The sequence below is a fragment of the Stenella coeruleoalba genome (assembly GCF_951394435.1).
Source record: "Stenella coeruleoalba genome assembly, chromosome: 14".
Lineage (NCBI taxonomy): Eukaryota > Metazoa > Chordata > Mammalia > Artiodactyla > Delphinidae > Stenella > Stenella coeruleoalba.
Genome location: NC_137160.1, coordinates 54,187,473 through 54,214,854, shown reverse-complemented (window position 1 = coordinate 54,214,854; position 27,382 = coordinate 54,187,473). Strand labels below are relative to the sequence as shown.

General features: G+C 37.6%; 1 protein-coding gene across 15 annotated transcripts in view; it reads left to right on the top strand.

Annotated features, from left to right (window-relative positions):
• METTL4 (methyltransferase 4, N6-adenosine) overlaps positions 1 to 27,382 on the top strand; it is a 527,313-nt gene that overhangs the window by 424,946 nt on the left and 74,985 nt on the right. For 9 of the 15 annotated variants that reach the window (XR_013831370.1, XR_013831373.1, XR_013831374.1 and 6 more), the window contains exon 12: positions 1,650 to 1,744. The exons of 3 other annotated variants lie outside the window; for them this stretch is intronic. The gene's annotated coding sequence lies outside the window, so the exon portion shown is untranslated. Of the gene's footprint in view, positions 1 to 1,649; positions 1,745 to 20,185; positions 20,388 to 27,382 lie in introns of all 15 variants that reach the window. 3 more of the 15 variants (XR_013831379.1, XR_013831380.1, XR_013831372.1) reach the window with 2 other exon arrangements.

Here is a 27,382-nt window from a genome sequence, read left to right as displayed (position 1 = left end):
ATTTTTCTTCAGCTGCATCTAATTTTCCCTTCAGTCTATCAACCAATTTTTTAATTTTATTTTATTTATCATTTGAAAATATGTTTCATTTATTTCAATTCTTGCTGTTTAATTTATACACTCTCTTGTCCTTTGCTTGTAACTTTAAGAAATGCTTTATTTATTCAAACATATGAAAAGTACTCATTTCATATTCTCTTTCTGATAAATTCCAATGTCTGAAATATTTGCTAGCATCTTGTTTTTGCTGGCTGTCACTAATTTCACCTTATTTGTTCACATAGTTCATCGCTGTTCATGATGAGTTCATAGTCCTTAGAACTTCAGCTGTGGGAATTCTTTGAAGCCTGGATGTGATTGCATTCCTCTGGAGAGCATTTTTGTTGGCTTCTAGTTACCTGATACCATTGCCAATTTGGGACTACTTGAAAATCTTTGTTGACCATATAGATAGCATGAATCCAGGCTGAAAAATGTAGATTTTTAGAGCAAAATTGTCCTTACAGATTATCAGGGAACCTTAGAGAAGCAGGCTTACTTGCTGACCCTTCAGTTTGGTAGATTTATTCCCGGTTACCTTCTGAAACTCAATTTTATGTGGGAATCTTCTATTAGACCATTCACTTTGGATAGTCCTTGATTTTGTTACCTACTTCCCATGGTCTCTGCTGCTGTCAAAACAGAAACTGAAATTATCATGGTTAAGCAGATGCTTCCTGGAAAAAGCTGGCTTCAGGCCTTTATAAATTTATCAAGTGTCTTCTTTCTCTGTTTTCAGCTTCTGAATATTCTTTACTTTCTTGTTTTCCCAGGAAGTCACTTAAAAATATGTTTTCAATATATTATTAAGCATGTTAAGTTATTTTTATATTTTGGGCATATGGGCTGTTTGTCACTGGAATTGAAATTTCTTTTCTGAAGTCTCTGAGAGAAGTATTCTTTGACTAAGTGCCATAGATACCACTCTGATATCCCATAAGAGGGTGAAGACAAAGCATTAACTTATTGGCTGATATTCTTGAAAATCAATTCAGTAGTGTTATAGATTTTTATTTAATTGGAGCAAAAATACCCTAAAGGAGCACATTATAAGACTGCAAGAGTGAAGTGCTGACATTGACCAGAAGATCATAGCCTCAATACAAATTGCTCAGTCTGGTTTGTGGAACTGCACCCTTTGCTGCTTTTAGTTTTTTTTTTTTTTTTAATATGAGAAATTATTTGAGTTAAAATATTATTTGTATACACATTTATTTATGGGTCATCAAAAAAAGATTTAACATGTAGTTTTCAGCCACGACTAGGCTTATATAATATAGCCCACACAGTATTTTCACACGAAACTAAAGCCCAAGAAAACTGGAGAGCTCACCCTACAAATGCCCAAACTCAAAGCTATAACGTTGTTTTGATACTATGGTTGTTGCTGTGGAGATTTCTGGGTTTTTTTGTTTTTTTGTTTTTTCAAAACTAAACGGTGAATTTTGAATGGGGTTGGGAAATAAGCAGCAGGTGCGTATGAGCTGCAAATATAAAAGATTTTCTTTCAATAGAGTTAGACTATTGCTACTACCTCGTTACCATGAGTCAAATGTGAATGTTTGTGTCTGCCAAGGGAAATCTCCCCTTTCCTTGTTTACTCTCCTTAGGTTAATTATTTTCATACAGAAAATCCACAAGGGATTTTCTCTGGCAGCTCCAGGGGCCAGACCCAGCTACGGAGAGAAATATTCCCAGAAAACTGGTAAGCACTTTGGGAGGTTTGCTAGCTCTTTCATAATATCAGTGTTAGGACATTTTCTATGTTGATACATTGTTTTTCTATTGTGATAGCCATAGAAATATTCATTAACCTTCAAATCTACATGTAGCATTGTTCGAGATTATGTTATATAATCACTATTGTTATTGTATTATTAATGCCTAGCCCTTAAATCTGTTTTGAAACTGGTAGGATAAAATTGTAACTGAATATGTGTGATTTCTGTGGAAATACAATTACTGTTTCATGGCAATGTCAAATAATGAAAGTTTTCTCTAACTGGAAATAGTAACTCCATTGATTCCATGACTCAGTTCCAAGACTGCCATTTTCTTTAGGTGAATGGGAAATCTAAGGTGTGAAAAAATGTGTAGGCAGTGTGGAAATACCAGTGGAGTATAAAATACACTGTAGTGTAGGAAATCTGGGTTGTAATCCTGGTTCTGCAGTATGTTAATGGTGTGATTTTGAATAAGTCAGTTTCTCTCTCTAAGCTAAGGTTTCTTATCTCTAAAAATGGGGATAAATGTGGTAATTAAGAGCAAGAATTTGGGGAAGGTAAACATAGATTTGAGTACTGAATCTACTCTTAATGAACTGTGTAAATATGAACAAGTTGCTTAGCCTCAGTAGGACTCAATGTTCTCATCTATGAAATAGAAATAGTACAGTGTCTGGATTAGCACTTGAAGTAATAAAGGATTTGTTTTTTATTCCTGTGCAAATACAAATTCATTTTTTACATCACATCATTCTTCCTCCTAGATATTAGGCTTCCAGTGCCTCAGAGTAGAGTTGTTACAGCAAAAATGCAAAGAAAGAGAGAAAAGAGTCCATTCAGGCAGTGGTCCCTGAATTTACAATAGCTTTGAAAGAAATTTTCTGAGCCAATATTCTCTACTCTTGTTCAGGATAGTTACCCATTTCCTGGCTTAGAAAAAAAACAGAGGAAAGTCAGAGAGGTAGACTTTTAAGTGGACACTGGTCAGTGTCCCAGAGAAGGGGATCTGCTCTCACCCCACCTTGGGTGGAGTTGGAGACAATGAGAGAACTCAAACATAGGTTATTGATCTAAGATCACACAGGAGTCTTGTGTCACCTTCTAAGTGACAACTTGGAAATCAGGCTCCTTCACATATTAAAAACGCAGTAAGTGGTAACTTTCCTATCAGGTCATAAATTTGCTGAAGTCAGAGACGACGTCTTGCTTATTCACTCAATAAATAATTGTAGAATGACTACTTTCCTATCACTGGCATAGAGCAATGAAGAGAGCAGCCAAGGTCATTGCTCAAATGGAATCTATACTGTAGGTTCTTTACTTTCATGTTCTTTATATTTTTTATAGTCTTTCCAGCAATGCTGGCTCCTAAAACATGCAAGATAAATATCTGTTGACCGAATTGAATGACTTTTTCTTGTACCCAGATAGAGTTAGTAAGTCTGGAGACTTACTTATTCTTCTAGGCTAATAGAAAGAATGACTCTATTTACATGAAGGTTAATCTAAGACATAGCATGAGAAGCTTGAGAAGGAATTAACAAATTCTATTTCCTATTTCACTTCTACCTTCTAAATTGACTGTTTACTCCTCATTGGCACAGTCTATGAATAGATATTCTACATGACTTTTTATGAATGACCAATCCTTACACTGTGGAATACTTATGGCTATAAATAAAGATTGACTTCAAAATTACATCAGTAATTTAAGCATCTTATGCTGTACTAAAAAATAGATTAAAGTAATTATCATGTGCCATTTTAAACAGTAAGAAAAATGGCCACACTGTCATTTTGATAAATAATGCTGGTGCAAGAGAATGTGCATGTTTTAATTTTATCCCTTGGAGCTGCAAACCCGCATCCATTTAAAAGTAGTCCAGGATGATACAGCAGGCTTTTTTGTCAGGGGAAAAACCATTATCATCTCTTTTAATAAAAATACTGATGGCCATTTCTAAGTAACTCTTCTTCTTAAGTAACAGATCTGTAGCTTCAGCACAGGGTTATAATTGATTATTGCACTACACGGTCTAATTAGACAGAACACAGTATTAAAAATAGTGCCAAGATATAGGTTTAAGATATATGGGAGATGACGCCTGCCCACAATAAATAGTCCTCATACTGAGAAGTACCCCAAGCAAATTTTTAGGACCTTAATGAATTCTTGATCAAGACTGAAATGGCGTCTATTTCAAACTGTGCATCAATTTTAATATTGACATTAATTTTTGCCTGGAAAGAACTTTGAGACATCATCTAGTCTGTTCTTTTACTTCTATAAAGGATCACAGTCACCACTTTGGTACCAGGAAATTAATTTTGTTTTTAAAGCATCAGAGAAAAAGAGATTTTACAATTTTCTGAATCTATAAATTACTGAACTGGGTAAAACAAGATCATTCCATCTTAATCCTGGGGACAGTGGTTCAGCAGAATGGAGAACCAGCAGACCTCCTCCTTGGCAGGCTCTCCTCCCTCCAGAACTGGGAGGATGAGCTGCCCTTACCCAGGTCATGTCCTGTTTGTTGCAACATCTCCAGACATGATACTGCTCTTGACATATTGGATGTGCCTAGTAGATCTTAATAATAAATACAATTTCTTCAGAGCTCTCCTTCCGGAACGATGGTTGACATTGAGTAATGTTGTTGGTTGGATTCTCTGCGAAATAGCCTCTGAGATTCAGAGAGTTGCATTCAGGAAGTTTATTTGGGAGTTTGTTTGGGCAGGAGAAGGTGAACTGAGGTGCTTCAGTAAACTTCATCTTAACTGATTCTCCAGGCTGCTCTGGAGCTGGCATGGGTCTTCAGCCTTGTCCTGAGTGCAGACAAGCAGTGATGCCAACTGCTCCTGGAAAGGAAGCAAATGTTGGGAAAGGCAGCTTCCTTCTGCAGAATTAGATTTCTGGTAATAGTTGTGAGTCCTCAGCTGCCAGCATTTCTGGAAGCTAAGGGAATGGTGCCTAGGTGGCACACTACACTATCTACCGCAACTGAACATTTGTACCACAGCATCCACTACAAATAAACATTTGTTGAATGTATTAACTGTTACAGTTTTTTTAAATTAATTAATTAATGGCTGCCGTGGGTCTTCATTGCTGTGCGTGGGCTTTCTCTAGTTGCGGCGATCGGAGGCTAGTCTTTGTTCCGGTGCGCAGGCTTCTCATTGCGGTGGCTTCTCTTGTTGCGGAGCACGGGCTCCAGGCGCACGGGCTTCAGTAGTTATGGCCCGTGGGCTCAGTAGTTGTGGCTCACGGACTCTAAAGCTCAGGCTCAGTAGTTGTGGCGCACAGGCTTAGTTGCTCCGCGGCATGTGGGATCTTCCCGGACCAGGGCTTAAACCCTTATCCCCTGCATTGGCAGGCAGATTTTTAACCACTGTGCCACCAGGGAAGCCCTTAACTGTTACAATTTTTAAAGAGAGTTGCTTCCAACAAAACAGGGACAAGACATAATGAAATACTAAAAAATGTGGTTGGAAAATAGGGATAAGGATGAGGAAGCAGCTTGACGATAATATGGAAGAGTTTGAATTTTCTGATATCCACGTAATTGACATCAGAGGAAGAAGCAAGAATTGTAGCAACAAGGAGGCAGATAGGAGGGACTTGGGCAACCCTTCCAGTGCTCCAGACTCATTTTCTATTTATAAGACACAATGACATGATTTTGTCCTTCCATCTCCATGTTGCACTGTGACTTCCTTTCTGACATTTGCTTTTCTGTATTCACACAACATGCTTCTTAACATCTCCACTTTTGCTCCTGTAGCTTCTTTTGCCTACGATGTCTTCTCCATCCCTATGAATTTTCAAACATTTATTTATCATTAAATAAACATTTAGATGAAGTATTTGCCCTTAAAGATATTCCTGCTTACTTTCATCCTGATGCTGGGTAGACCTTTTGGTGGTCTCCCTATTGTATATGCTCCAATAATTTCTCTGCTTCATGTTTGACCCTCCCGCTCAGACTCTAAACTCATTAAGAGCAAGCAGTCATGTATCTCTTTGAATAACTATCAACTGATATTGTGTCTAGCAAGTGGCGGTCACTCAAAACTGTCTGTTGGTTGCATTAATGAATTACATGATACTTAGGTAGGATTCCAATTGTTAGAAAGGATTCAGGGGATAATGTAATTTAGCAGAATGTAATACTCAAGGGCAAAGCAAAAGGAATATCTAAAGCAATTTTAGAAAGTGGTTAGCAAGACTCCTAGCTGGGCCAGAGGGTTCACATAGGCTGAGGGGGAGTTAGATGATTGCCAGATTGGAAAGGATCTTGAACACCTGGAAAAGAAATCCACACTTAGTATTTTAGTTAGTGATTTTATTATATGGGTAAATCCCCAAAATTTCATTTAAAGACTAAAAAGGTGATTTATAGGGTGTATTGAAGGGATGAGTGATCCGGAATATCAGACCAGTTAAGCAGTTATTACAGTTACTTGGCATAAGGTGGAAGAGAACTCACCTCGAATAAGCAGTGTAACAGACAGTATCACAGACAGACAGTGTAGGGTTACGCTGATTATCTAGGTAGGTCAAACCCAGGGTGGGTCAGAAATGGAAGATGGCAGGGTGCAGCAGGCGATGTGGGAAGGTAACGAATAGGTGACATGTGATAAATGCATCGTCTTGTGGTGATCCACCTACAGGCTATCCTACACGTCACCATCTGGGAGGTCTGATTTCAAGTGGATGGAATAAGAATTCAGAGAACTTGGAAGCAGATAATAGGTAGAGTCCAGCAAGCCACTGGCAGTAGAAAAATCTGGCAAAAGTAGTGAGAAGCCAGCCATAATATCAGGATTTAAGAGATAGAATTCTGTCCTTGGGATACTGGAGAGAACAAGATAGGAGTGTAGTACTCTAAGACTCTAATACTGTGTAAAGCACCAAGACAGGGGGTCAGTTACCGAAATCAGTTTACAAGGTGTGAGTGTGATCATAGTAATAGACGACATTAGATTGGAAAGTTTGTTTTTATCCAGTGCAAGGAAGGAGACACATTCGGTAACCTCTGGCAATGGGAGCCTTCTTTTAAGGATAGATGGAAAGGAAAACAGGAATACAGCCATACGTTTACTAAGCTGACAGCAATACTAGGCACTCAATAAGAACTGTAATAGTTGTTGCCTCAGGAAGGGTTGCTTCTTAGCTCTTCTGAATGTCTATGAAAGACTCCAGTTCGCACAGTCAATATTATAGAAAGTTGGCAGGACTGTCTGGTAAATACACTCAATGGGTCGATAACCTAGCTGTTCTTAGGTCAGATGCCATCACTGGTCAAGCCAGCGGTGGTCTTGGTGATTGGATTGGATTACTTGGTGATTGGTGATTCCCCTTACCAAGGACAGTGAAGGTAGCAGACATTAAGAGTCATACTGGATTCCTCTAATACATTAAAAGAGGAGCAGAAGACAAGACAGTAGCAGCTGGAAAGCTGACGGGATGTTGACCAAAGGTTCCAAAAACCCATACATGAGATGGCAGTGGCAGCCCCCCAGGCAAGTGGTTTCAAAGTGATATGTATGAGAAACATTATAAAGAAGACTTGATAGGGTTTGGTTGCTAAGTAATTTGGTTGAGTTTTTGCACATCTTTCTTTCTTCCAGAAAAATCTCTGAACAGAGCCTTTTAAAAAATTTTATGCATTCTAGAAATAAGAACTAAAAGACAACTCCGAGAATGGAAGTTTACATGCTCTTCTATTCTGTACTATGTGAAAGCCATGATAAACAAAAGTTTATGACAAAATAAATGTTCCTGGATAGACTGAGATGATGCTAAATTTGGGGAAAAAAGGACAACATCCATGATGAATTTATAAGATTCTAAACAGTATTTAGTACAAAGCCAAATATAAGTTTCAGCTACATAAAATGAACCAAGAAGATTCTGAAATGTAAGTGTTCTGTTTCAGAGTGAGCCACGACAGGCAGATCTAAATCTAAATAGCACCTCATAAATCCTATATATGGAGAAAGAATAGATATAGTGCTGAAGCAAATGGAATTTGTTAAATCTAAAAGGGCCAAACAAATGAACATTTTTGACAAGACCTTTAATAAAAGTGGCAAAGGTTTTTTCCATTGTCCCCAAAGAACAAAACACCTTATTTCTCTACATCACTGTGTAATTTACAAAACTCTTTCTATTCTTTATCTTATATGGTCTTTACCAAAACGGTTTGTGTGTAAGGAAACTGTGGGTCCAGAAAAGTTCATATGGCTCCTAAGTGGCTAAGCCAGAATTTGAACTCAGAACATTTTAAGTTTGATTCACTGTCCCCCTGCCCTCCCCATAGATCCTTTTTTTGTTCTCAGGAAGTGCTAGATAAAAGGAGAAATAAATGATAAATATCAATATTAGCAGTACATGAAACTGTTTCTACTTCATTAGTATATATCCCATTTAATAGGATTCAGGGATTTACTGGAAGTGAAATTGCATTTCTGTGTGCTCCCTGTACTGCACAGCAATTACATGGCTTCTTTGGATTCTTTCTCAGGAGGACCAGGAATTCCAGCAATATCACCTAGATGCCAGCCTTGGATTACACTCATAGCAGTAATGATATTTCCTTAAAATATGTTTTGTAATTTACACAGACTTTCATACACACACCATTAAAACACAAACAAGCCCCTTCCTTATCCATACTGTCCTCCTATATGGTAGGTCTATTCATGCCAGTTTGAACAAATAAATAAGACTATACTGTGTACACATTGTCATTTAATACACTTTAAACCTTTTCATGATTACATAAATATAGTCCTTTCAGATTCAACCTCAGTACTTTCTGTCTTTGAAATTTTCATATAAAATACACACACTCAGACTATATTGAACTTCCAAAATGAGTTAGAATCACTGTGAATGTTAGAATGACCCAAGATTCAGTACACAGTTACTGAGTGACTCCTATGCACCAGGCTCTGTGCTGGGCAATGCGGATAGAAAATAATGAACAAGACAGATGTGCCGCTGTCCTCGAGCTTATGTTCTACTGGAGAAGTCAGACACTAAATGAGCAAATAATTTAAAAAATAGATTTAGAGTTATGAATGAAATAAGCTAGCTTCTGTAATAGAAAATAAGGAGTTTGATATTGGGTGTTCAGGGAACTTCCCCTTAAGTGGGTGGCAGTTAAGTTGGGGCCTGAAAGAAGGAATGTCAAAAGTTCTAGGAAAGAGATTCCAGGTGGAGAGAACAGCAGTGTGAGACTTTGAGTCAGGCAAGGGCTGGCATCCAGAGCACAAAAAAAAGCCAACAGGTCAGGTACTTACTGGGAGTGGCAGGGAGGGGGCTTGAGACGCAGGCAGAGCCCTCTGAGCTGGGGTAAGACATTGGGTTTCAAGTGTGGTTGAATCTGTGGAAGCACTTGTACGATACTTAGAATCGTGGTGTGGATTATAGCCTGAGGTGAGCTCCCAGAAGCCCAGCAAGTTCCAGGAACTGACACTGGGCTGGCCCAGGCTCTCCTCAAGTGCCTGGGGCTTTCTGAGTTTGCAGAATCCTTAGCTGGGTTGCCTGGCCGAGTGAGGTCTCCAGTCCTCTGCCACCACAGAATTCTGTGAGCTTGAGTCCAGTGCCTTCTGCTACTCCCTGCTGGGCATGGAGATCAAAGAAGGAACTTCATTCATTTGGTTCCAGCAAAGAATATATAAAAACTTTAACATATTGTGGAATTTCTCCTTCAGAATCTGTAGTGTCACTATAAGCAAAGCAACATTGATAAGAGCTGGGTGCTGAGTCAAATGGTATTAAAAATTATTCTGGTGTTTGTGAAAAGTATTTCTTCCGTGTTAACATCTGATTTGCTACACATTTCTGTTGAGATTTTTCATTAAAAATTACTCAGATATTAAAGGTGGTTTGGGAACAATGGCAGCAGCCACGACCTGCTAACCCTGAAGAAAGGCATTTCTTTTTCATAATCATCCAGATTCCAGAATTGCTCACAGCGTATACACCAGTGCAAAAACTCCCTTATGCATCAGTTTATTATGAACAGCTCAAGATTTGTAACTATGGAAACCAAAATACAAAAATAATTAGTGGGCATTTTAAAAGAGTAACTCAGGTATTATTCATACTGACTTCAGGTGGTTTACACACAGTCTAACTGGCCAGGACACTATGGCTTTTTATAGTCTCTGATGAAAGGTCAATCGAACAGAATGACCACGAGTTTCTGTTAATGACCAGGTATATTCAGATTTATTTAGTACATGTCCAGCTCTTAATAAGCTCTGTCAGTAGACAAATGGAATGGCATGGATAAATGAATTAAAACCACATCTTCACTCTCATTCAAATTCCCTTCCCTCCTGTTATTTCTTCCCGTCCTCAGAACAAAGAACATAAGCAAAACCACCAAACCTTTTGCCTGCTGCACAAACCAATCCTAGACTGGCTGATTCAAGTTTTCTTTTTTTTTTTTAAATTAATTTTAGTTGCTTTACAATGTTGTATTAGTTTCTACTGTACAGCAAAGTGAATCAGCTATACGTATACATATATCCCCTCTTTTTTTGGATTTCCTTCCCATTTAGGTCACCACAGAGCATTGAGTAGAGTTCCCTGAGCTATAAAGTAGGTTCTCATTAGTTATCTATTTCACACATAGTATCAATAGTGTATATATGTCAATTCCAGTCTCCCAATTCACATCCTGTTCCCCTTTCCCAACTTGGTGTCCATACATTTGTTATCTACGTCTGTGTCTCTATTTCTGCTTTGCAAGTAAGATCATCTATACCATTTTTCTAGATTCTACATATATGCTTTAATATACAATATTTGTTTTTTCTTTCTGACTTACTTTACTCTGTATGACAGTCTCATCCACGTCTCTGCAAATGACCTAATTTCGTTCCTTTTCATGGCTGAGTAATATTCCATTGTATATATGTAGCAAATCTTCTTTATCCATTCATCTGTTGATGGACATTTAGGTTGCTTCCATGTCCTGGCTATTGTAAATAGTGCTGCGAGGAACATTGGGGTGTATGTGTCTTTTTGAATTATGGTTTTCTCAGGGTATATGCCCAGTAGTGGGATTGCTGGTTCATATGGTAGCTTTATTTTTAGTTTTTTAAGGAACCTCCGTACTATTCTCCATGGTGGCTGTATCAATTTACATTCCCACCAACAGTGCAAGAGGGTTCCCTTTTCTCCACACCCTCTCCAGCATTTATTATTTGTAGATTTTTTAATGATAGCCATTCTGACCCATGTGAGGTGATACCTCATTGTAGTTTTTATTTGCATTTGTCTAATAATTAGTGATGCTGAGCATCCTTTGATGTGTTTGTTGGCCATCTGTATGTCTTCTTTGGAGAAATGTCTGTTTAGGTCTTCTGCCCATTTTTGGATTGTGTTGTTTGTTTTTTTGATATTGAGCTGCATGAGCTGTTTGTATATTTTTGTGATTAATCCTTTGTAAGTTGCTTCATTTGCAAATATTTTCTCCCATTCTGAGGGTTGTCTTTTCGTCGTGTTTATGGTCTCCTTTGCTGTGCAAAAGCTTTTAAATTTCATTAGGTCCCATTTGTTTCCTTTTGATTTTATTTCCATTTCACTAGGAGGTGGGTCAAAAAGGATCTTGCTGTGATTTATGTCATAGAGTGCTCTGCCTATGTTTTCCTCTAGAGTTTTATATTGTCTGGTCTTACATTTAGGTCTTTAATCCATTTTTAGTTTATTTTTGTGTATGGTGTTAGGGAGTGTTCTAATTTCATTTTTTTACATGTAGCTGTCCAGTTTTCCCAGCACCAGTTATTGAAGAAGCTGTCTTTTCTCCATTGTATATTCTTGCCTCCTTTGTCATAGATTAGGTGACCATAGGTGCGTGGATTTATCTCTGGGTTTTCTATCCTGTTCCATTGGTCTATATTTCTGTTTTTGTGCCAGTACCATAGTGTTTTGATTACTGAAGCTTTGTAGTATAGTCTGAAGTCAGGGAACCTGATTCCTCCAGCTCCGTTTTTCTTAAGATTGCTTTGGCTATTTGGGGTCTTTTGTGTTTCCATACAAATTGTAAAATTTTCTGTTCTAGTTCTCTGAAAAATGCCACTGGTAGTTTGATAGGGACTGCATTGAATCTGTAGATAGCTTTGGGTAGTATAGTCATTTTCACAATATTGGTTCTTCCGATCCAAGAACATGGTATATCTCTCCATCTGTTTGTGTCTTCTTTGATTTCTTTCATCAGTGTCCTATAGTTTTCTGCATACAGGTATTCCCAAGTAGTTTCAGTCAAGTTTTCAGCAGGCAATGAACCAGCCTGTCATTTAGAAAGAAAAGAAACCAAAGATAAGGAAGGGGACCAGAAAGAGGGTCCTTGGGGAATGTGATAGGCAGCTTCTGGTGTGGCTCACAGTGATTCCTACCTCCTGGTACCTACATCTCTGTGAACCCCTCTGCTTGGATGCGATCTGGACCAGCCCTGGCTGGCACCTTAATCACAGTCCTGAGAGAAACCCTGAAGCAGAGAACTCAGGTAAGCTGTGCCCCAATACATAACCTGCATAAATTATAGGATAATAAATGCATGTTTTGTTAAGTAACTGAGATATATAGCAATATGTAATGAATACAGGATCTCTTAAAATTACTCTCATAAACATACTCCCTGCCCACTGTGCCCACCCAGTAACTTGGCACTGCGCCTTGGATTTTGAAACATTTGACCATATTCCTTAGGAGATCTTAATGTAATCACCTCTCTTGTTCCTATCCTCTGTCCAGTTGAAAGCCAGTGGCTCATCTTTACGCTCAAAAATAAGAACTTAAATAATTGGGAATTTATGTAGAAGAAGACCTCCACATTTGTGAACTGAGTTTTGTGGTTTTAAAGGTTCTAGGTATGTGACATTTCTGTTTACCCTCTGTGAATTGTTCTAGGTACATGGCATGCCTATGTACTGTCTAACAAATACTAGGAGAGGTAGTGAAAGGGACCAGTAAGAAGTAGGGAAATGGGAAAAGAAGATTGGTAAAATGATGAAAAATGGAAGTTTTGGAGTTTGAAAAATCAGGGTTTCAGCACACAATGTGCTATGTGTAAGGTCTGTAATTTAGGAGGAAATTATTTAGCCTTTGAAGCCCTCTATTTTCCTCATTTAAATGACCAGGGAATCAATTAATTAATGTTGATTGCCCAGCACTTCGGGGACACACAGTTTGTAGTGTCTATGTTTTTCTTTCTTGTAGTGTTGCAGGGCAAACACGAAAGTAGGAGAAACCATCTCTTCATCTACTGACATTCTTTCCTTTAGCAATCTTGTACCGTGTTCTTTTTCATGTGGATTCTGAAGCTCGCTTCTCGTTTCTCACATCTCAGGTCAGCCTGATCTAGTAGTTAATGGATTTTGTGTACACTGGAATCTCCAATGGATAGAAATTATAAACCATATTTGATTTTAGGAAGACAACTGTGTTCATCCCCTTAGCATATAAAATTTATATAATCTCCATCAGTTTTTTTTTTTTTTTTGGTTATATTTGGCACCTCCCTCACCTGCTGTATCCTTGTATCTTGGAGGAAAGGTAGACATATAGAAAAGCTAATGTAGCTTTGTCTGTTTCAGCTATGCTGAACACTAACACTATCTATCTGGAATAGAGCTATGATTAAGGGCAAGCAAGCTTTAATGTATTCAGGTGGGAACAGTGTTTAGCTTGGATAAAGGAGCTTTCTCCCGGTTATGTCTTGCTAATATCATGCCAGCCCTAGTATTTATGAGTAGATTTGAAAATTGGGCTCTTCTGAGTAAAACTTTGCCCAACCCTGTCCTCCAGTGACATCAGCGTGTAAGTTGGTGGGGATGTATTTTAGAGCTTTTGTCAGACCTCTCTTTTCTATCAGTGAGTAAATCCTCTTACAAAATGGAACAAGCTGAACAGCAGTAACACATCAGGGTTCTCAGAGTCAATCACTTCTAGTTAATTTGGGGAATTGCTTTGCTGCAACTCATGAATGAATTCATCCAAAGATCCTTGCACCTGTAAGGGCAGCTACTCCTGAACCATGGGCTCATTAGTCTTCCTTGAGGGACTCCTTTGTCCTTGAATTTCTTCCAGGATCCCCTCAGAGCTAGTTCCTTGGGGCTAGCTTTCTGGTACCAATCCTTCCTTTTAATTTCTGGTTTTGTGTACATTTGTTCACAGAGACTTGATGTTCAGCTTCCCTCACCTCCTTCACCTAGGTGATCCCACCAGGTCTCTTTTGCCTTTCACTCCCATCCCTGCCCCCTGCCAGGCCCAGTCCTAGCCTGCCTTCCACCTACAGGGCAGAGCTGTTGTAAAGTGGAAAGTAAGACCTTTCCATTAACTAGCTGGCCAACTTGACCAATTCAGCAGGGAACAAGCATTTATTGCATGTCTTTAAACCAAATGGTTTATTTGTCTTTTAAAAAGATGGTGTATATTTTTAACTTCCTCATTTGGCCTGTAAACTTCTTTCAATCACATCTTATTCACATTTGTATCTCTCAGGGTACCAACCACGGTGTTTTAATTGTGTAGTGCTTAATATATGTATTTCTTGAATGTGAGTAAGAGAAGGAAAAGAAATTGGCCTTAATAGGATATTGTGTATTAGTATTTTTACACATATTATTTAATCAGTGCTAACAGATATCCTTTTCTCTCATTTTATAGAGGAAGGAAATTTATCCAAGGCCATGTAGCTGGTATGGAACAGAACAGAGATCAGACCCAAGGCTGTCTAACATAAAGCCTTTATACATTTTTTTAATAATACTTTTTGTTTATAACATGCTGTCTGGTCATTGTGGCTTCACTGCTGTGATCATGCAAGCTTCTTCTTTCTGCAGTTTTTTAAAATCATTAAACCCTGTATGGACATTGCTGATTATGGGACAATGGCAGTCTGAAGAAAATTGCTGAAAGGTTAAAAAGTAGATTTGTAAAAATTCAATTGATAAAACAACACATGGGTAGTATTTTAAGTCACTCATTTTGCATCCTCTCAGTCTGTGATCCCTTGTTCACTTCATAAAGTATTCTCTGTCAAATTTTGGAAATAACACTGACAACATGTTAGTGTAAATAAGATGTAAGATATAATGATGCATCTGAGTAGAAGAATTTTGAGGATCTGGACAGATTCTCATCATTTTATTTAACATTCTCATGTAAAATAGTAGCATTTAAAATCTTATTACCTTTTAAGGAAAATCCAGTAAAAATAACCATTTTCCTTACTACAAGTGGTAGCTTTTTTATGAGGAATGCTGTTTAGATACAAATGAAACATACTAAAAATGGCAAAAACATTGCTAAATAGTTAAATTTGGCATTACTGGATGAAAATGAATTTAAAATGAAAATGTAAAATAGAAAGTAAACTACATTCTAAAAATGTTTTATAAATTATAAAAGCAATCCAAAGTCCAGAGAGTTACCAATACATTAACATTGACTAAAATGTGAAGAAAAATAATTAAAATTCATGAAGTCATTGCCAAATGAGTGGAGCATGCATAACTGTTGACGAACAAGTTATAAATTTAAAAAAACTGTCTGAAAAGTGAAAAAAAAGAGTACACAAATATTCAAATAAGAAAGTAATAGAGTTTTTGGAAAAAAAACCATGAAGTTTCTTAAAACTGTAAACAAAGTTCAGAGACCATTTTATGGCACATGAAATTTACCGAACATAAAAAATCACTGAGTGAAAAATATCCATTTTAAATCTATCAATTGTTTGGAATAGCTGGGGTGCCTGGCTTTGTTCTTCTGTGGGATCTTCGAGTTTATAGAAGCGTCCTCTTCAAGGTGGGCTCATCTAAATGCCCAGGATCTGGTATTGCAAGTCAGGTGGGAATTATCCCTCCCTGGTTTTGTTCCCAATAGTTTACTATTTATTCCTTTTATATGCCTAAACTCCATTTCACGGTAATTATGAAGGCATTAATTGTTCCTTCTAATCTTCTTATTAGGTACTTCTGTCTTCCCTGACTGTTTTGTGCCTTTGGTTGGAATAGATAGACCTGGTCTTAGAACCTTGTCTCTACTCTCAGACATAATTCCATGTGACCAGTTCGTTTCAATCCTAGAAGGTTTCTTTCTGGTTGAATAACTCCTTGCTTTTTGCACCAATCCATTTTCTTTTTAAGGAGTCTTTCAAAATTCCTCGCATCTTCTTCAGTAACACCTTACTTACAGACCAGGAAGCACAGAGAGGGGAAGAAATCATGGTGACTTTTATCAGATAACTGAATAAATTCCATTTGCAAACCATGATTTTCCTTCATAACTCCCTAACAGCATGTGACTTCCATTGATAAAACTATTTTTGAAAAATTATGATTATTTTTACTGATGAATATTATAAAATGAAAGCTTTTGTTCAACCTGATTTAAGCTGTATGGATTAAAATAAAGGTTACTGAGAGATGCGATGATGATACCTACTTCTGGCGTAAACAGCTTAAAGATGTGAAGTGTAGTGAGTCATGTCCCAAACAGCTCTATTTTCCTACCTATTCATGATAATAATGGAGTGAGGAATTTTTAAAAGAACTCTTATAAGACTTCCCATTGTTAATATCCCCATGTAAATCTTATTGGAATAAGTATTGGAAACATTAGTAGAGGATGTGGAGGGTGGAGAAAGAATAATTTGTCTTCCCTGCTTAAGAGGGAGAATTCATAAATAAAGCCTAATCTGCCTGAGAGGGAAAATAGAACTTACTGATGGTGCATGACAATTACATTATACTCTTTTGGTTTAAGTAATTCATGAGTCAACTTCATTCTATCAAGTTATTAAAATAAATGACAAAGGGATGAATAATCGGGCCACTAATTTTAAAACATAACTCTAACCTGGTTATCATGTGACTTAAAATAGACATTGCATTGACATGCTTGAAAGCAGTCATTCCAGACATTACATAAGCTGGGTTGTAGCAACTCTTGGCCATTGAATTTTCAGAATTTTTAGAAACAGTATTTAAGTAAATAAGTGGACATGGATAATTAGGTTAAATATCATACCCAAGTCTTTTTAAAACTCAATTAAAGCAAGTAAGATTATGCTTTGAGTTTATTATGTAAGTACAATGTAAGTTCAGTTAGGTTAAAACTCCACTTTGTTTTATAGAGTACATGTTTCTAGAGCCTGGAAAACAGTATGCAAAAATATTTTATCTGCTGTTTTTCATGTAGTCTACCTTGTTACTGCTTTCTTGCAGTGATAACCACCCTTTAAGTCAATTTTTTGGGTGAATGTCTAACAGGAAAGGTTCATTAATGGCTTTAAAATAATATATTTCTCAGGTGTATAAAAACAAAAAGTGCAATTTTACCTGGCAAGGAGAGAGTGCATTACATTAAACTGTAGTTAATTGAATTTATTTTAAATGTATAGTATTACATAATTTTTTTTACGGATTCTTTACCAAGGTTCAAAATAATCTTGGTTGGCACATCATTATGATTACTAAAGCTGGAAATTCAGACAACTCTTGGTTTGCTTTCACTGTAGACACCACCAAAGGAAAAAGTTATCTACTTAAATAAGAGATCTAGAAGCAGTATGTATTGGAGGTATCTCTTAAGGAGAGGCTTGATCAGCAATTAGATGATTATCTTGGAAGAGTTATGGAATTTATCTGAAGATTTAACAAGGAGTAAATCTTGGTCCCAATTTTCACCCCAATTTTCCACTTCCAGGGTACAAACACATAAAGGATATTATTATGTCATAAACTTCAGAATACTTAGCTCTACCGGCTAAGATAGGTTATGTTATGCTGATCTGGCTCCTGCTGGTCCCCTTACTGGTCACTGCCGCCACCGCAGGGGGATTGCCTGTTTGGTGGTGGGGAGAGGGATGGACTGTGAAAGAATGGAAAAAGGGAGAGAGGAGTAAAAGGGGGATTTCTTTGTTGTCTCTGAGTTTTAGGAGTTCCCCCTTTCTGTTCTTCAAGCCAGAACTAGAGGTTTTCTCCTGGAGCTCTCTTTGTGCCACGGTGCTTACTTCTGTCTTATCTAGGCTGGCTGGTATTGGAGGAAAAAAATGGTAGGTTCATTGCTAGTTTGATGGTACTTCAGATTCTTGTGTTTTACCCCAATGTTCCTGGTGCAGTTAACTTTGCAGAGACCTCAAATAGCTGCTCCATGATTTCTGTCTGGTTTTATGATTGTATCAGGTATGAGAGCTGGGGGCAGCATGCTTACTCCATTTTACCTGCTACTGGATCTGATACTGGCTCTTAAAGCTTTTACCCAGAAAAATTCATGTTACTTCTATTCATATTTTATTGGACAGTCAAATGGCCACACCTGTCTTCAAAGAGGAACACTACTATCTGCCTTGAAGGAGAATCAGAAGTATTTGGTAAATAGCACTCGTGACTACCACACTGCAGTAGTTAACGGAAGTCTAGGATGAGCTTCATGTTGAACCAAACCCAGGCACCAATCTAAACTAGAGGAATTATGATACTCTTGAGGGCATAAGTTTGGGTTTCTGTACCATCAAAATGTATGGCTATCTTGGTGGGACCATCTGTATTTTAATCTACTTAAAAGAAGAATCAGTGATGATGTGCTCCACCCATATAATCTTGAATTCATGCATGGTAAAAGGTAAAGATACAAGAATGTGTTTTAAAAAATCCAAAGATGGTACCAATAGGAAAAATATCTATATGACTGAATGTTAACTAGAAATAAGTATAACTGACATGAGAAAGCAGGGTTTAGTACAAAAAACATTGAATTTGGAGTTATATAGATCTATTGGTACTTTGTTAAATTGGTCACTATTACAGTCTCATTAAAATTGATTCCAGAAACCTCCACATGAGTCTCTGAGACAGCTTACCCATATTTCATATCAATCTTTACCTATCTCACTAAGATTCATTAACTTTCTCTTTTTTTTCCCTAAAATAAGTTATTTGCTCCCATAAAAGCAGGACTTTTATTGTATTTGACTTGAGGCACAGAGTTGAGTTCCAGAGTTCCGCACTACAGGAAAACAACTTAGAAAGTTGTTATAAAATCTCTCAACAGCCTGGGGAAGGTGCAGGACAAGGACTCAGATGTAATTGCCAAGTAATGCAAAGGAAATATGTAATTCAGCAAGTAATTCTCAGTGAACTTATAGTAACATGACTCACAACAAGAAAATCATTTGATAAAATATGCTGAATGGGAAATGATTCAGTGAAAGTATTATTTAGAACAAGCAATTACTGAGTGAAGGTATTACCCACAGCAGACAATTACTCAGTGAAAATATTACAGGGAGCAGGCAAATATTCAATCAAACATTTGACAAGGAAAGCAATTATTCAATAAACAATCATATAATTGTACCCAATGGAGCGTGCTTGCCATACGGCATACAAATCACTTGCAGACACTCAGGGTGATGTTCTGACTGTTGGAAATGTTGATAATTTATGGTTCTCATTTGTCATTTTTGAGATAATTTCATTTCAGTTTTTCTTTCAAGTAAACAGCGTTAAAAATGTGTACAGCCATTCTAAAAATCAATTTTTCAAATAATCCTATCTCAGATTTTTTTGTCTCCTCTCATATCATTTCTTTTTTCATCCTTTCTCCCCCTTTCCCTTATTTCCTCTTTCTCTGGTTGCATCTTCCTCTATCTCACTGTTTTCCTCTTTCCCTTAATATATTTTAAAGATAAGGCTGAATATTAAAAAGCCTATGTTTATTATTAAATCTTCTCTCTGTAAATCACTCATGAATGTGTTTTCGAAGAAGAAAACATCACCAGCAGTTATTTACTGTACATTGATAGGTTATAGATATAGTCTGCAATGCTAGACTCAGGGAGAATGTAACTGTACCTTCACGAAGTTTATAGGCTAAAATGGCAACAGCAAATTAATCAATAAATACATATTTCAACCAGTGACACTAATGACTGCTTACTCCCTGTCAGTCATTGTGCTAAGAGATACATATGACAGTTCCTGTTCTCAAGGATTGTATGGACCAGTAGTAGAGACTGACCTACGAACCAAAAATGTCAACAGAATAGGTAATTGCTGAGAGAGATTTGCATAAGGGGGCAGGGAAGCAAAGAGATGAGTTCAAGATAAGCTACCTTGAGGTACTGGAACCTGAGTCAAGTGGAAGAAGCAAGAATATTTAGCCAGGTAAAGAAAGGTAGGAGAGGAGTCCTTGGCCTCACCCCACACTTGGTGAGCGTGGGGACTCCAGGCAGTTCGGTGTTGCCATGTGTGACACTGCGTGGGGTCAATGGCAGGAAAGGAGGCTGGAAAAATGGGCACATAGGAAGATCGATGTGCCACAGATTAATACTCCTCCTGTACTTGTATTTAAAGGGCTCTTGGTATATATCGTTTTCCTTTTCCTTGTTTTCTAGTCTAAAGGAGGATTTCATATAGAGGATGCTGCTCATCAACATTTAGTTACAGCGGGCATTGAAGAGCGGTGAATATTCAGGAAGGAATATTGCTTCAACAAATAAAGAAAAGCAGTTTAAGAATGCAAATAACATTGAACATATATAGAAGAGGATTGAAACATAAGATCGTAGGAGCTTAGAGAACTGAGGACAAAGGAAGGTGAGATAAAAACCAGATACATTTTCCCCCTTCAGGGGAAATATGGTCGGCAGGTACTATGGGAATCCTGAGACGTACTAGGTACTGCCATATTTTCTTAGGGTCCAACAAGGATGCCTGTCATTAAACTTGCTTGATGAAACAAAAAATTTGAAGAGGACTGTCAGTGGTCACTGTTTTGGGCATCTAGTATTCATTTACCCGTCTCTTAGTAACTGCATCCCCAGCGCCCCGCTGGGGTATCAACTCTCCCGCAGGTTTATCCATGTGAGTTGGGCAGCACTGACTCCCATCCCCAGCTCTGGGATCTTATGACAGTCAGCGTTTCTACTCTTCTGTCGTCTCAGTGACTTCTTTTCCCTGTGGGAAACACACAACCCCATTAACTACCACAGGAAGCTTTCACTTCTTCTGTATTGAGCGCGGAGTGAGGCTGGACGTGCTGAGCTGTCTTTCTACAACAGGGTGGCTAGACTGAGAGTAAAGCCTACATGGGGCTTCCATGCACAGTCGGAGCACGTGGGTGTGAGGTATATCTTAATGCCTTGATTAAGCCATCAGAAAGCATCCCTCTGTCCCTTGAGCTTTTCAGACTATGCCAGTCGTTATGTTTTCTTTTTTCTGCTTAAGCTTGAATTGGATTTTGTCTTTGAAAACCAGAACAGTCTTAACATACGACCAAAGATTTGAAATAGTTTGTTAGATGGCTGCTACTTATTTATTTAGTTATGTAATAAACTAACTAAACTAAATAAATGAATAAGGTAAGCTACCAATAATGGCAGTTCCTTATCTGTGAATGGCTGTTTATAATTGCAAAACCTGTTTGCATATACGATCTTGCTTAATCTCTATAACAAATATTGAAGTAGCTACTATTTAAACCCTTTATTTTTAAGAAATTAAGTGTTTTCAGAGTTATACAAAGCATGAGTGTCTTGGACACAAACTCAAGCTTTCTGACTCCAACTTCAAGGTTTTTGCCAAGATACTTTTACATTTTTAACTACTACAAGTACGCTTCAAAGACTTGCAGTATATTTTACATTTTTGTAGTTTTTAAGAGATGAGCAATAAGCAGTGTGTTCTTTCAAGTTTCTTATGTATAAATGTGAAATTTAGAAATTAATGGAGTAGAATGATAGGAAAGAGAGGATTGCTTTAAAATGCTCCATGTTTTCTTTAAAGTAAAATTCTCAAAAATTGTCTTTTTTAAAGTGACTCTAGTTCAGCTCGTCAGGGAATTGTCACCCTAATGAACTCTATTTGCTGGTTATAGACCCGATTTTCTCCCAGGAAGACTTGGCTGGAGTCGTGGCAAAGCTAGACAAGTCTGATTGGGATCTTCCCATGCTCAGTTCAAACTCTGGGTCTGTTTTTATTGAATTTGAAATCTTGGAGAAATAGTGCATGAGCCTTTGCAGTTAAAAAAATATTTCTCTTTTGAATAAAAGTGCAGTTGCTACACATTACTCTGTTATTTAATTATACCCTTAGGGAGTAGAGAGAGGTTCCTTGAAGCACCACTTGCGTCTTATGTCAGGAAATTAATAGCAGAATAAAATGCCCCTGTAGAAACAGAATAAGAAGGACCTCTTTTCTCAGTTGAGCTTTATCTAAGTGTATCAAATTACAACATACAATAATTCAACTTGAACTTTAATAGTACCCTCTGTGAAATTTTTGATAATGTTTATTCACCCTTTGCCGTGCCAGTTAGTTACTCATTTATGTGTCCCCTCTCTTCTGGATTAATTGTGACCTTGTTGAAGACAGAGATGATGCTTTTAAAAATATTATTATCCTATACCTCCCTTATGAATACATAGACTAATCCGTCATATTAGTAGATGCTCAGTATATGTCTGCTGACTATCTTGGAAGTAGATCTGTACCATATTGGTCCAAAGCATTGCATTTGTAATTTGTTTCAAAGAGAAGTAATACAGATTTAGTTCTGATGAGATGATGGTGAAACAGGTAAACTCATATTACTAGGGAAAATATAAGATAATGTGAACATTTTGTTCTCTCATTAACAGCAATATGGCTCTTTGTAAGGAATTGGGCTCTTATGCTGAGTGAAATGAAGATCTTTCAGGATCCATAAAAGTATTTAAGCTTTCTGGCCTTACCACTATACTAATAAAAGTTTTATTCTGAGAAAATAGTTTCTCAACAGAAAATGCCATTCGTTTATTCAACGAACAGTTATTGGGTACTTTCTATATGCCAGGCACTGATGTAGACGCTTGGCCTATATTACTGAACAAAATGGAACTTATTTTCTAAAAGAGAATGACAGATTAATAATAAATATAGTAATTATAAATGATTAAATTATACAGGATATTAGGTGTATGAGTGCTTTGGAAAGATAAAGAAGAACAGAGTAAGGATTAAGAATATGGAATTCAGGTAAAAAAATTTAAATGGGGCTTTGGGGTAGACTTTATTGAGAAAGTCCTGTATAAGCATTGAAAAGAGAGGGTTACCACACGATTATCTGTGAGAGGATGATAGAACAGCATATGCCATAGTCCTAAGGTAGGGAAGTGCTTAGCATTTTCTGGAAAGAGCTGAGAGGCCAGTTGGAGGCAGTGGAGTGAGCAAAGAAGAAAAGAGTGGAAGGTGAAATTTGGCAGAAATGGGAGGCCAGATCATGTAGAGCTGTGCTGACCTGACCTTGTAAGGAATTTGGCTCTTATGCTGAATGAAATGAAGATGCATTGCAAGGTTCTGAGAAAAAAATTATGGAATGATCTGACGTTTAAAAGGATCATTCTTGTTGCTGTGTTGAGAATAGCCCATAAGGAGGAAATGATTGAGGTCAAGTGACCAGTTAGGAAGAGTGGTGGGCTGAATAATGACTCCCTCAAAGATCCTAATCCCTGAAACCTGCAAATGTTGCCTTGTATGGCAAAAACATACTGCAGATGTGATGAAATTACACATCTTGTGATGTGGAGATTGTCTGGATTATTCTGGTGGAACCTTTAAATGCAACCACATATATTCTTCTGAGAGACAGGCAGGGAGAGACTTGACCACAGACAAGAAGAAGTCCATGTGATGGAAAGAGAGTCAGAGAAAGATGCTACAACACTGGTTTCGAAGATGGAAGAAGAAGCCATGGGCTAAGGAATACAAGGAGTGCAGCTCTAGTTGCTGGAAATGGCAAGGAAACAGGAAAGATAAGGAAATGGGTTCTTCCGTACAGCCTCTGGAGAAAGTATGGCCCTTCCAATGCCTTGATTTTGGCTAAATGATACTGATTTTGGACGAATGGCCTCCAGAACTATAAGAGAATGTGATCTCCAGTGGCCTCAGCCTGCAGCGGCTTGAAGCAGGGTTTTGGTTCCCGGCCAGTGATTGAGGTCGGGTTGCGGTGGTGAGAGCACTGAATCCTAGCCACTACATCAGTGGTCGGTGACAAGGTCCTGGCCCTACAGCTTTGCAGAAAAAGAATTCCCACAAAGACAGAAAGTAGTGAAACAAGTATTTATTAGGAGAAAAAAGTAGTACAGTACGTGTGGATAGACACATGGGCGGGCTCAGAGAGAGAGTCGTGCCCTCGTGGCAGTTTAAATCACTTATATGGGGCATTTCTTCTGTGTTTCCTTTGACCGATCATTTTGATTTGCCTGGTTCAGAGTCCATATTTGGTGTATCTCAGGATTTTCCCATGTGTGCGTGCATGTCTTAGCCAACATGGATTCTACTGAAGAGGCCTATGGGTAGGTTTGGCCACTTGGCGTCACTCCCCTTTTGACTTCCAAGAAGCCTTTCTGCACATGTGTAGTCGGGAAGGTCTCCTGACTTCGAGAATGAGGAATATGTTGTCTCTTAGCTTCTATGTGGGCAGGACCCAACCTCCTCTCTCAACTGTCTCATTATTTTTGTCTCAGAGTATCAGTCCACAAGGAATGAACTCAAACCATTTGCCCTGGGGCCCCATCTGTCTGCTGCCTCACATACACTTCTGTTGTTCTAAGCCACCAAGTTTGTGGTAATTTGTTACAGCAGACAGAGGAAACTAGTATAGGAAGCTATTGCTGTTATCCAGGAAAGAGATGATGTTAGTTCACATAAGAATGATAAAATGGAGATGGTAAGAAGAACTGCATTTTTGAATATGTTTTAAAATGTAGAATAAATAGGATTTTCAGTCAGATCAAAAGTGGGATGTGAAATAAAGGAAAGAGTCAAGGATAGCTCCAAAATTGTTGTCTGAAATGATTTTGCACCAGCTGAGATGAAAAAATTTGCATGTGGAGAAGTTTTTTCAAGCGGCAACCAGGAGTTCTGTTTTGGATACACTGGGTTTGAGATTTTTTTAGATATCTAAATGGAGACATGAATAGGCAGTTGGGTATAAAAGCATGGAGTTTGGGAGTTGGATCTTTGGCTGGTGATGCAAATTTGGAAGTTATTGACACACATTTGGCGTTAAAAGGCGTGAGATGAGATGAGCTCATCAAGGGAGTAAATGTAAATAGAAAAGAGAAAAGAACTAAAGGCTGATCCTTTGGGAGCTCTACCCTACAGGTTTGAGGGAAGCTCTGTACATGAAAATAAGCATCGGAAGAACATTTATACAAATATGTGAATAATTTTGATTCCAACAAAGGGAACTGCTAATGTCAATCTGGTACATCAATTCAATGGAGTTACCCATTCACTAAAAGGAATGATTATGATGACAGTGGAAGTAATTATGATAAATTGTTAAGTAAAATAAAGTAGAACTCAAAATACGTAAATAGTATAATTGTGAGACTGAACCTGAGAAGACATTATATACAATTAAAGTAATTGTGTTAATTTTTGTTTTCTTATACTGAACAGGTTTCAAGTTACGTTTTTCAATAATACACAGAATCCCCTGTGAGATAATATTGAATCATTTCATGGTCTCTGTTTAGCAGTAACACAATGGAAAACACTTTGAAAAGAGTTTAGTGAAACATTTCAAAATCACATTTCTTTTGATTCGTAGTCATTTTAAAAGCATTTTAAAACATCATAAATAATAACACAATTATTTATTCTAGTTACCAAAGATTTCTGTAGATGAAGCAATAGAGAGGATGGTAAGTTATGTTAAAAAACAAAATTCAGTGGAGGAAATTTGAAGATCTAATTGGTTTATTGAAAGATTCATGATTAAGTCAGTGTCTGATCTAGCTACTAGAAGGGCACTCCGAGGGGTTGTACAAAATGGAAGGGTTTTATAGGCAGTAAAAGGGTAGGGCAGGCTTCCCTGGTGGCGCAGTGGTTGAGAGTCCACCTGCCGATGCAGGGTCACGGGTTCATGCCCCGGTCCGGGAAGATCTCACATGCCGCGGAGCGGCTGGGCCCGTGAGCCATGGCCACTCAGCCTGTGCGTCCGGAGCCTGTGCTCCACAACGGGAGAGGCCACAACAGTGAGAGGCTTGCATACCTAAAAAAAAAAAAAAGGGGGGGTAGGGCAAGAAGGTATCAGCAAAAGAAAAGAGAGGGTTGTTTCAGGCCAGGCCATCTTCTGAGGGAAAGGTGTGGGGGGGCGGTCTTTATCATACAAATTACCTCATTAGTGTGGATCAGGATATTTCTGATTGACTGTTTCAAAGGTCACATTTCTGGGAGAGATTGAAACTGCAATTAAGTCTTGTTGTGCTGTTGTGGGGGACAGATGACTCCACTTGGGCTTGTTATTTCTTTTTTGATTACCCAGTGGTCATTTGGAATTAGAACTATTCTTTCTTATGACTGTCCCAGGGAATCTGACTGTATGATTGACTTAAAAGAACTACTTGTTTGTGCTAAACTGATTATAGGGCTGAGTGCCAAATTACACTAATAGAATAGCTTATCCGTGCCTTGTGCATGTATTGTTTGGTTGCAGAGTAGTCATTAACATTGATGAGCCCCCCTCTCAGATCTTCGGAGATCTCACTAGAATCTCAGTGGACAGGAACTTGTGTCCCTGAAGTCATGATGGAAAGGAAAATCTTTGCTGTTCTCCTTTTAGTTGATGATTCATTTTCAGTTACTTGAAATGTGAAAATGATTCATTTTTACTAATCAGTTAAAAAATTATTGGAAGTAATAAAGAAACTAAAATCTTTTTTTCAAAAACCAAGTCAATCTTTACCGGAACCCTTATTTTCTTCCTTATTTTTTAGTATTTGAGCTTTTTCTACACTCAGAAAACTTGTAAAATATACAGATTGCAGTATGAAAACCACAAATTGTGTCATAGATACTTAAACATTGTATTAACAGAGAAAATAAAATTGTATATATTAAGATTTAGTTTAAATGCTCTAAGTCTGCCTTAAAAGAACTAATGTCAGCTTCCTTGACATTTATGTCAGTCTTATATGGATTATTTTAAAAGTTGGAATGCTTTTGTTAAATGATCCTCTAAACTACTGCTTTTTATTCTTCCCTGTTGCTGCAGAGCCTCTTATAGTTTAATAAAAGCTATCTTCTTTGTAAAAAGAATAAAAGGAAAGGAAAAATATTGATGTAAGCATTAAAAAAGAAATATAACCTATTAGATATGGGTTTAACAATGGAGATTTTCAAGAAAAATGATCTCTTATTTCTGATTCTTAAGAAATATGAATTTGTTATTACATGGTAGAAATTTGGTATTATATGAAGATATATTTAGTGTTCAGTTTTTATAGTGTTAGAATAGCTCATCAAAGAGAGAAGGATTTTAAAATTCTTATGATTAATTTGTGGGGAAATATGTAGAGAGGTAAGGATGAAGAATTCACCAAAGAATTGGTATTTTTTTTAAGAATCAGTTTGAAATTTTAGAAACGAATAATGCAATAACTCAAGAACTCAACATATGGGTTTATGGTCAGACTTTGACACAGAATAAGATGGGATAAGTGAACCCGAAGGCAGGTTAATAGAAATATGGAGAACAAAAAGGATGAACAATACAGAAAATGTGTAAGAGTTTTATGAGACACTGTAAAAAGATCTAACACAGT